Source organism: Balaenoptera borealis, assembly GCF_965194805.1.
Source record: "Balaenoptera borealis genome assembly, chromosome: 15".
In the NCBI taxonomy this organism is placed as follows: Eukaryota; Metazoa; Chordata; class Mammalia; order Artiodactyla; family Balaenopteridae; genus Balaenoptera; species Balaenoptera borealis.
Genome location: NC_138871.1, coordinates 85,653,125 through 85,663,884, shown reverse-complemented (window position 1 = coordinate 85,663,884; position 10,760 = coordinate 85,653,125). Strand labels below are relative to the sequence as shown.

At 50.1% G+C, this 10,760-nt stretch overlaps 1 protein-coding gene and 1 long non-coding RNA gene across 12 annotated transcripts in view; one reads left to right on the top strand and one right to left on the bottom strand.

The window, feature by feature from the left end:
- Window positions 1-10,760, top strand: part of ASAP2 (ArfGAP with SH3 domain, ankyrin repeat and PH domain 2) — a gene marked incomplete at its 5' end in the record, with an annotated part of 159,735 nt that overhangs the window by 16,169 nt on the left and 132,806 nt on the right. The window lies entirely within an intron of this gene.
- On the bottom strand, window positions 882-6,784 carry LOC309612194. Its single transcript, XR_014235041.1, has 2 exons — window positions 1,793-6,784; window positions 882-1,311 (listed from the first exon to the last, which is right to left on the bottom strand). It is a non-coding gene; the product is annotated as an uncharacterized lncRNA (long non-coding RNA).

Sequence of the window (10,760 nt, the reverse complement as noted above, 5' to 3'; positions counted from 1 at the left end):
AGGGTGTGACTATAGAGAGTCTGTCTGGGCTGAATGGACAGAATGTTTGGGGGTGTAGAGCCTTCAAGTTGCTTAGAATAGTGGTCCACAGATCACACAAGCCCCTGCCTTAAACATCCCTGCTTGCTGTGAGGACCAGGTACCTTGCTACCTGTAGCCTTTTCTGCCCAAGGTTGTAGGGCAATACCTAAGGCTTTTGAGTAGGGGAGTGAAATGAGCTGAAGCTGGGTTTAAGGCAGACTGACCTGGCATGGCGGGGAGGGGGGACAGAGGTGAGAGGGTCAGAGGGGAGAAGGACCCAGAGCAGGGAGCCCAGTAGCGAAGCATCGGCCACTGCCCAGGGAAGCAGTCCCTGTGGCCTGGATTAGGGCTTTGGGAATACAAAGGAAGGTACATCGCAAGGTAGTCAAGTGGGAGCTACTCATTTGTCAGCCCTCTTCTGGTTTTGGCCACCTCCTACGGTTGGTTGGTTTGTGGTCGGTTGGTTCAGGCTTTAATTCCTTCCTTCATTAAACATGTAGAGCACTTGGCTCTGTACCAGGCCCTGGACTTCAGAGCTCCTGCCTCAGAGGTGCTCATGAGTGGGAGGGAAGGAGAAACAGTGACTCCACCAGGGAGGGGGTGGGGGAAAGCATCAGGGACGAGCAGCAGAGGAGCTCCTTGACGGCAGGGTTGTTTGGTGTGTGCTTGCTTGAGAGGGTGCCTCACCCCCAGTGCCTGGCCGGTAGTAGGGCCTCAGAGGGTGAATGTTTGATCTTTGGCAGCTGGCCACACATGCAGAGAATGATAATGCTGTGAGCATTATACTAAAGTATTAAAAATATAATCTTGTCTCTACCCTTAAGGAACCTACCATTTAAAAATAAAAGACCAGCCACTAATTAATTTATTCAGTATTTATTTTATAGGAAGCATATTATATACCTGCGTGCACACATGCATAGTAATCACGCAGATGTGTATGAAGTGGGCAGGGTCATCTCTCTTAGGCCATGCAGGACTCAGCACACGTATGCCTGCCACCCCGCTTGAGCTTTTTTCCTCTAAATGCCTTTCGCCTTCTTTCTTGATCTGAGAATGTCCGTTTATGACTTCGAAGGCACCTTCTCGCCTGCCTGCTGCGTGGCTTCAGCGTAGAGGGCACGTGGCAGGGTAAGCAGCGCTCACGTTGTCCTGCTCTGAACTCTGGCCTCCGCCAGAAGATCTTCCTTGGCCGCCACAGGAGGATCACTCTCCCCTTCTCCTTTCCCTCTTCAGACTGGCCTCTTGGCCCCAGGGACGAATCTGCGTCGGAGGGAGGACTCAGGGAGCCTGGAGAAAAACAAAGAAACCTGCTGCCCAGCCCACTGCAATGTCAGCCGCCTAGAAACCTGCTCTTCCCTTGTCTGACATCACCGGCCTGGCCTTTCCGGAGGCCGCCTCGCTCAGCTCACCCCAGGGGCGAAAATTGCCTGGTGGTCTGGAGACAGATTGCAGGCGGGCCCTCTTGGTCAGGGAGCCGGCCCCTTCTCCTGCCTGGCCCAGGGGAGGGATCGATACACACCTCGGAGGCCTGCAGGGTGGGCTGGGACAGGGCGACTGTCGGCGGAGCCCAGCGTGGGCGGTAGGGGACGGTGGGGAGAGGTGGTGTGCAAGCCGAGGCAGGGTGCTCACTTCTGCTCCCTGGTGAGAGAGTCAGGTGCTGGGGACTCCAGATGGCAGAGGCCTTCCTCCCCCTGTGGACCTGTGATCCCACCCATTTAGCTTCTGGGTTCTTCTCCAGCCCTCCTGTGCCTGAGGAGTTTCCACTTACCACTAGTAGCCTCCATTAGCTGCATCTCTTGCAATTTTAGGGCACCTGGCCTGTGCTGCAGCCTTCAGCCCTTCGTTATGGGGGCACTCAGAAGGGGGCCTGGTGTTCTGCAGCCTGTGTCCAGCGGTACCCGACCCCCAGGCCCTCCCGCAGGAGCGGTCAGGGATGACTGTCCTGGAGCAAGTGCACATTCCCACCGTGGACCTGCTTCCTGCCTTTGTGTTCTCGTTTCCTGAAACCAAACTCCACACTCCCGAGAGCAGGAGCTCTTTTTAAAATAATATGCTCGTATTTTTATTTAAACTTGACTGTTTTCAAAACACTGGGCCGGACAGGTTTTATACACTGAGCTGAGGAAACAGCCTCCCAGACGTTTCATGGCTTCGCAAAAGAAGATAGGCAGTGGACTTCCCTAGTGGCGCAGTGATTAAGAATCCGCCTGCCAATGCAGGGGACACGGGTTCGAGCCCTGGTCCGGGAAGATCCCAAATGCCGCGGAGCAACTAAGCCCGTGCGCCACAGCTACTGAGCCTGTGCTCTAGAGCCCGTGAGCCTCAACTACTGAGCCCACGTGCCACAACTACTGAAGCCGGCGCGCCTAGAACCCGTGCTCCGCAACAAGAGAAGCCACCGCAATGAGAAGCCCACGCACCGCAACGAAGAGTAGCCCCCGCTCGCCGCAACTAGAGAAAGCCTGTGCGCAGCAACTAACTAACTAAATAAATAAAATTGCCGTCTTTCAAACCACTAAAAAAAAAAAAAGTTTAAAAAAGAAGAAGATAGGTAGTCAGAGGTAGCCCTGAAGACTTGAACCAGGATCTTACAGCTCTTGTCAGTGAGGGATCTTTCTGTTTCCCAGAGCATCAGAGTACGTGGGAGCTGCTCAATAGTCATTTTATCGAGTTAAAAAAATGTGTGGGTATAGTATTTATGCACAGATTCTTTATGCTTAGAAGCTTCTTTGTTTAGTCTCTCTACTTTAAAAGAGATTCAAAATGTTGTACATGCATTGTTTGCTATGAGTTACTGTCTTTAGAAATGACTAGAGAGGACAGATAATTTAGAAATATTTGCACCTTACGTCAGAAGAGAGTTAATAGTACCTGTTACTATTAATACTAGTGGTATTAGCTGTTCTGGGAAAAGGTACTATTTATTCATAATAACCAGATAATAGCAGCAAGATTGGAGAGGAAAGCCCAGATAACAGTGAGTGTAGGTGTAATTATAATTTAAATGCCATGGTTGGGGGGGGGGGATCTTTAAATATAAGGTTTTAAGAGCTGGGTTGTAGTGTAAGGCATAAGTCCTGTCTTGTCTGTAATAGGAGGTGCTCTTTGGCCCTGTAACCTTGGAGAAGTCATCAATCTTGAATTATTTATCTTTGGAATGAAGTATCTTTTGAGAGAAGCATATCTTCCTTCAGTGTTAAAAATGTTTCTATCATGTGTCATAGTGAGTATTCTAGTTACATCGCATATTTCTTTTTTTATATCCTGCCCACTCACTTGGTTATCCTTGAGAAGAGAGAGGGATTTTAGGTGGTAGCTAAGTGGTACCCAGTCTCTGGATCTATAACCATATTCCACATTTTTACAATTTTCTCAATCCTTTTGGTTGCTGTTTTGATATTTGATTTCAGATCTCTTTCTCTGGGAAGGTCGATTGGGTGGCTGCAGCAGAATTGAGCCCATTTAGGGGCTGGTAGATGATGTATTTTGGTTATGCTTGACAAAGTAAACTGTGCCCTTTCCTCCTGAGTAGAGTTGATCTGTGATCAACAAATGAATGGTCTCTTTCCATCTGGCTGTCACACAGGCGAAAACGATGGTGCCATTTGAACGTTGAATTTCTCAGACTCCCAAGGGACAACAGAATGTGTATATGAGCTGGCACACCCAAATGCAAATTATTTCTGTTGATAACCTAATGTATGTAAATTTATGCTGCTTGGTTGACAAAGGCATTATGAATGATACTCTTTCTCAATAGTGTTATATAACTGGAATTTTCATTTTATCGTCACAGTAGTGAAGTACAATTCCTGCTGAATTTCTGTGACATTTCCAGCAGCTCCAAAGCCTGTTATGGGGCTACGGCACCAGAGTTGGAAGATTTGGCGTCTTCTGGAGCGAGTGCTTGCCTGACTGTCTGCTGAAGGCCCTGACTGTCTTCTCCCCATGTAGAAATGCCCTGATTGAGGGCAGGGTAGAAAGTGGACAGTCAGGATAGTGCGATGACTCAGCAGAGAAGAGGAGTTTCAGTACAGATTTTGGGGGGGTTGAGACAGGGGAGCACTTTGGAAAGAAAGTTATCTCTTCCGTTTCAAAATTGAGTCCTTCTTTCCCCCCCAGATCATTACATCTCAAATTCAGGGACAGAGAATCCAAGCAGGTTCCAAGATAGAAGGGTTCCATCAGCAGAGTTGGTGGGGAGGGCAGCCTGCCTGTGCTGGAGGGAACCGCTCAGCCTTGGTGGTGCGTGTTCCCACGCTTGCTTTGCTCTTGCTCTTGCTCTGGGGACGTTGTCACTGGGCCGCACTTCACTCAGCGGCCATGACGGAGGGGAGTATTAGCCGCACTCCTGCTGTCTTCACCTCTGCACTCCCTTGAGCCTTGACAACGGTGTCTCCCCATCTGGTGATTAACCAGCCTGAGGACTGTGTGTCCCGCCCTTGCTAAGCTGGGCCCTGGGGACACCTCCACAGCAGGTAGATGTGGCTGCTCTCCTGGCGTGGCTGCAAGCCTGGTGGAAAGGGCCAGTGGTTGGTGTGTTTCCTGCAGGAGCCTGAGCCTTTGCTGGATCGGGAACGGTAATCAGGCATTAGGTAGCCTGGAACAAGGCCTGATGCACAAAAGACTCTTCTGGGGTATTTGTTGAGTAAATGACAGAATACATGATAGCAGAAGGAGATGAGAGCCTTCTAGGATGAGGACAAAGTACCTGAGCCCAAGGGTAGGGAGATGGGTTGCATGGAGAAAGCTAAGAAAATGCAGGGTTCTGGAGGGCTGTGCCCACTGGGTTTCTCTCTGGATTGGGACGCGGGGCAGTGTTGGGCTCTGTGTTCTGTGGGCTGGGGTAGAAGTGACTGTGTGTGGAGTGAAGAGGGGTCCTGGCCTTGCTGTTAGAGGACAGGAAGGCAGTGGTTGAGAGCAGCTTTATGAGTTCTGCAAGGGGAGATTATTGTGTTTGCCTTTTCCACATCATGCATTGAAGGTCTGCCTGTCCTGTTCAGGCACCGGGCGTTTACTAACGTGAGTAAAGAGCATCCGAATTTCTCGGCTTTCACAGTGTAAACAGATGCGTAAACAAACAATTACACTATGGTTTGATAAATGCCGTGAGATACAGAGGCAGTTGCTATGGCAATGCCAAGTCACTCATAGCATCCTGCCAGAGCCAACAGGCTTGCTTGCTCAGGGTCTTGAATGGGACCCAGCAGACAAGTGATGGTGACGCGGTAGGAATGAGCCTGCCACTGTGTGCCTGGGTCAGCTCCAGCCCCAGCGAGTGGCTTTACCACGCACCAGTCTTACAGCAGCCGCGGGCCTGTGACGTCTCTGGAACTAGCAAGAAAAATCCAGGCTGGGACTGATTCCCCAGAGGGCGGTTCTACAGCCAGATTGTGAGAAGCTTTCTCTGGGTAGATGCAGCCTCATGAAGGGGAGGGGTGGCAGGGATGGAGAGCAGCTTCTGCACATAGACCTGGGATCTGCCAGGAACCGAGATGCTTATAAATATAGTCCCCACGTCTCCTGAGCTGCTGGGTGAAGAGGATGCTTCTATGTTTTCCATCTGGGCTGGGAACAAGGGCAGGTCTGGGAAAAGGAGAGTAGGTTTTTCCCTGCTCTTTGAGGGAAGATTGTCAGGAAAACATCTGTATTTCGTAATCCCCGGAAAAGCCCCTTCAATCAGATGAGACAGGATCTGTGAGGGTTTTGACGAGAACGGTGGAGAAGGCAGCAGCGACCTCTGTGCAGAGCCCGGCTGGCTGTGCCGCAGACGCGGGGCCACGGGGTTTTGTGGGACCAGGGCGCCGTGCGTGAGGGAGGCCTAGTTCCAGGTGGCAGGTGACAGGTCGGCTTCTTGCCTCCCGACGGTACAAACACCTGCCTGTTTCCGGAGGGGAGATCACTTCCCAGGCTCGGGTTGGTCTGTGGTTGTGTGTCACTTTCCCTGAGCCATTGACTTCCTTTTTCTTCTCATACCAGTCTGGAGAGAGGAATCCCTCGTCCACCAGCAGGATAGGTGGGCGGCATTTCTGTGTGCTGGAAGGGTTTTCTGGTGTGATTCCCCCCTTCCCATCCCTCCAGCCAGGGCTTGTCACCTCTGGGAGGCAGGTGACAGTCTCCCTTTGACTCCTGACTGGGCTTTCAGGCTCTGCGTCTTGTTCTGCCATCTCCTCTCCCTCACTGACTCTTGCTCCTGGGATAGGTGTGATGTCACGTCTAATTTGAGCCCGCATTTAAGGGGCGTCTGGTGTGGTGGTCACGGCCTGGGCTTTATATAGACGTGGGTTTGAGTCACACAGCAGACCTGCCACCTGCTGCGTGCGTGCCAGTCGCCGGGTGTTACTTGGTGGGGAGTTGATGTTGCTGGCGCTCTGTCAGCATCTCCCTCCTTTTTCTCAGAGTGAAAGTCCCCGCGTGGGACCCTGCGTTGTCTTGGCGTGACCCGACTCTGCCGCCTTGCTCTGCTCCGGCCGCGTTCCCTCCTGGTTGCTTGGCAGGCGCAGGGGTTTCTACTTTAGAGCCTTTCCCCGCCGTTCATTCTGTCCAGACCGTCTTCTCTCCTTGCTGTTCATCCACACGGCTCCCTCCCTGGTCCCCCTTGTGTATCACCTTCTTGTGAGTCCTACACTGACCACCACTTACTTAAACCAGCTCCCTGACCTCTCTTTTCCCCACAGCTCTTATCACCTCCTAACCTAGTCCAGAGTTTACTTACTTGTTATAGTTTTATTTTCTAATTCTCTCTTCCCTCCATTAGATCCTAAGCTTCATGGGGCAGGGATTCTTTTTTTTTTGGGGGGGGCAGGGATTCTTGACTCTCTTATTTAATGAAGCATCCCCAGAGCCCAGAATTGTGCCTGGCACATAATACATGAATAATGCATGTTTGCTGAATGAGTAAAACTGGCCAGCAAATACAGCTTAGATTGCAGGGAGTGAAACACATGATCCAGGAGTGCTGGTGCTGTCGGTTCACAGAAATCTTGTTTCTCTGGCTGTAGAGAAGACTTGATTCTTAGAGGGTAGGGTAGTGTTTGAAAAGTTGAGTGAGTGAATGTAGATCCTAAAAAAGTAAGAGCATGTTGGAGTGGCTCGGTCCCGTAGGAACTTGTGTAGCAGGAGTTGAGGCTGCCTCTTGCCTGTGGATGCGGGGGTTCCGGGGTTAGACGTGTGCCCAACCTTGTTCTGTATCCATCTCACCAGGCTCAGAGGATTCCTTGTATGTTTCCAAACTGCCGCTTCGTAGGAGTGGAGAAGGCTGCTCCTTATTTCTTTCACCTACAGGGACCAAAGCAGTTTGGAGTTACGGCAGTTCACAGACATGGCTTTAAGGCTGTGTGAGTCAATTAATTATTGTCCAAGACGGCTGGAGGGTTAACCCCCAGGGTTGCTTTGGCTATAGGGATCCGACGACGTCTTTGTGACAACTGTGACGAAAGCTGGTATTATGTTGGGACTTTGAAGAGTCTTGTCAGGGGGTGAAGGAATTGAGAAGCAACGGTTACCACCTGCCCTGTCACCCTGTTTTCTGGTTTGTACTATTGCCTTGTGGAAATTTATTTATTTGTTAAGGCCTCCAAAATAAACATACTCGGAATGGTTATCCAAATTATAGGGTTATCATGATGAGAGGCTTCTATGCTTTTTGTACTTTTTTCTTTTGCAGGCCTGGTAGTTCTTTAGTATTGATAATCTCTTTTCAGAGACACCTTTTCATGAAATCTTCAGATTTCCCTCCTTTAGTAACATGACACTTCGAAAACTTGCATGGTGGCCTGGGACCAGTAGCTTTGTAGGAATACAGAGATGAAATGGTTCATTCCCGTGAGGAGCTTATGCTACTCCTGAGCCCGTGCAGTGATCAGAGCCTCTGCTTTGAAGCCGCTTGGACCTGGACTCAGCTACTGATTTCACCAGTTAATGCCTGTATGACCACAGGCAGATGGGCTCATTGACTTATGTGTATTTAGCAAACACAGTAACACTTACTGCGTGCCAGGCACTAAGTGCTTAACAAATGTTAAATGTGTTTAGTCCTTAGGACAACCCTGTGGGTAGGTACTATTGTCATCCCTGCGTTTAAAGAAGAGGAAACTGGGACACAGAGAGATTAAGTGACTTTCCCAGGATCACTGAGCTAGGCAGTCATAAAGCCAGAATTTCAACCCCAGATACTGTGGCTCTTGAGTTTGTTCGTGCTTTTCGTCATGACACTATCTATGCTGCCTCCCAGCTTTCAAAGCTTGAGCTTCCTAAATCCATAAAATGGGAGAACTGATCATAATACTGCCTAGGTACAGGATTGGTGTGAGAATTAAGTGGGAAAACCCAGGTAGAACATTTAGCCCAGTGCCTGTCACATGGTGAGGACTCATGGCCACTGGAGCTGCTACTCCAGCCTGGCGGAGGGAGATAAGATGGTACACAAGTTATACTAATACAGAGTAACGTGTGCTAGGTGTCTTACAGAGCACTGATAACAGAAATTGCTTCCTGTGAGGCCTAGGAAGCCTTCGTGAAGGGGGCGGGGAGGACAGGCATGACACACCCGGGCACTGACTCACCATCTGTGAAGCAGTCAACATCCCATTTGATAGATCCAGAGGCTGGGGCTCTAATTGGTTGCAAAGCCCAGGGTTTGACTAGATGGGAGACGTGACAAGGTGCGGGAAGGTGGGTTTGTTGGGGGGTCCAGTGGGTTGGACCCTGGAGTTGAGCAGAGGGAGGAATGAGATTAAGGGCTGGCCAGCACGGTGTGGCCACGTCACCGCTGGCCCAGCAGAGCCCACTTCCGGCCTTGTGAATGCTTAATTAGCTTTGCATATTGTCTTTTTGTTCCCTCTCTTTAGAAATTTTCTCCCACACCTTCTTTCCTGTGGATTTCTAGAAATACCCTATTTTTCGTGACTCACTACTGGGACACATCCTGTTTGGGGAAGTGTTGAGGAGGAATTGGAGGATGGTGTGAAGTGTGCTCCTAGTGATGGGTGGTGCAGGCGGGAGGTGACTCTGCTTTCCTGCTTCCCCCACAAAACCCACAGCCCTCACCCTGCCTCGTACCCGTCTCTCCCGATGAGCTGGATTTCTCCAGATGCGGTGTTTCAGTGCCTTGACCTGATGTGTGCCAACTGGAAGTTTCCCTCTTGTGTTGTAAGCAGGGAATCTGTGTGTGGCTACAGAGTGACTGATGATGGAATTAATCAGATTAGAGATGGGGCCTGGAGTTTTGAACCTGACTGAGTTAGATGACCTTTTGAACCAAACGGATGGCCTGACTTCATATGCACCAGGGTGGCCGTGATGGATTATGCGCCAGGTGCCCTGGACAGAGTTGCTTTCAGAGCGTTGTTATGAGAAGTAGAGGAGCAGCAAAGGCTCTGAGCGCAGACAGAGCACACACAGGGTGGAATCAGCTGGCCCTTTCCTTGGATGGTCTGATATTACCATGAACTGCTGTTGTTTCAGTTTTTATTATAGGCCTTCCTCGTTCTAACAGAGGCCGGATGTTTTAAATCATCACGCAGTGGCTCTCTTTTGTATGGCCCGAGGCCTTTTGGCAGGCCGATTGGAAAGCTCGATACATCAGGCAGTGAAATAATAGAAAAATAGGAGAAGCTGAACTTGAGCCGTGGAGAGGGCAGGTGAGGCTGCGGTGAGGCTTCCCTGGGGGAGTGGGCGCTGGTGCGGGAGGGGCTGGCCGCTGAGACGTGGGGTTGGGCCCAGTGCCAGAAGGATGGGAACGTTTAAGAAGCAAGTCAGGCCGTTTTGTCAGAGCCTGACCCTGAGGGTGGCCATGGTGGTGGTACCCGGAGAACTTCGTTGGAGCATGAGGCCGATGGTGCCCTCCCTCGAATGGCGAAGGCAGTCGGAGGAGGCTAGCACAGAGCTGCTCGGCCTGAGCAGTTTTGCCTCCTAGGGGACTTCTGGCAAGGTCCAGAGATGTGCTTGATTGTTTCCTCAGTGGGAGGGGGCCAGGGGTTCTGCCGAACACCCTCCCGTGCACAGGGAGGCCCCAGGTGTCACGAGTGCGGCGCGGGGAGCCCTTGGGCTGGAAGGTTGTCAAGTACTGGGAGGCTTGGAGGGCGAAGGGGAGACAGTCCTCTGCACCCCAGCTGCTCTTGGCTCTGGTTCCCTCGGGAAAGGAGGGGGAGGGTCTTGGTGGGCCTGAGTTTCTTTTTAAGTTGGGCAGGATGAAGATGATTTAGAGATTTTCATAAGCTGACGCTTAATCAAGTGCTGTGAAGTGAAGATCGCGATTTCAGGGCACTCAGGTGTATTAAGTCAGTTGAGACCTTCAGAGAGTGGCATTAAAATGCCGATCCTCTTAAACTCCTGACATGTTCTCATCTCTGCCTGTATTATTTTTTCTGCCCTTTAACCATGTGCTGTGCAGAATGCCAAAGGGTTGGGGTATAGTTTGATAGCTTACTTTTATGATATGAAGATTAATAAAATTAAAACTGCCTTAGTACTGATGTAAAGAGCTTGAATGTAATTTACTTTTATAATTATCTGCACTTAAAAATCTTAATTCAGTATCTATAAAAATAGGAAGACTTTTCACTGGAAAGGTGAAGGAAAATATAAAGATTGATAGAATTAAAAAAAATAAAAAGGCAACCTATTACTCCATTATTATGTATGCGTATGTATTGGTTGGCCAAAATGTTCGTTCGGGTTTTGCTCTAAGATGTTACGGATGTTTCCATCTTACAAAAAACCTGAACGAACTTCTT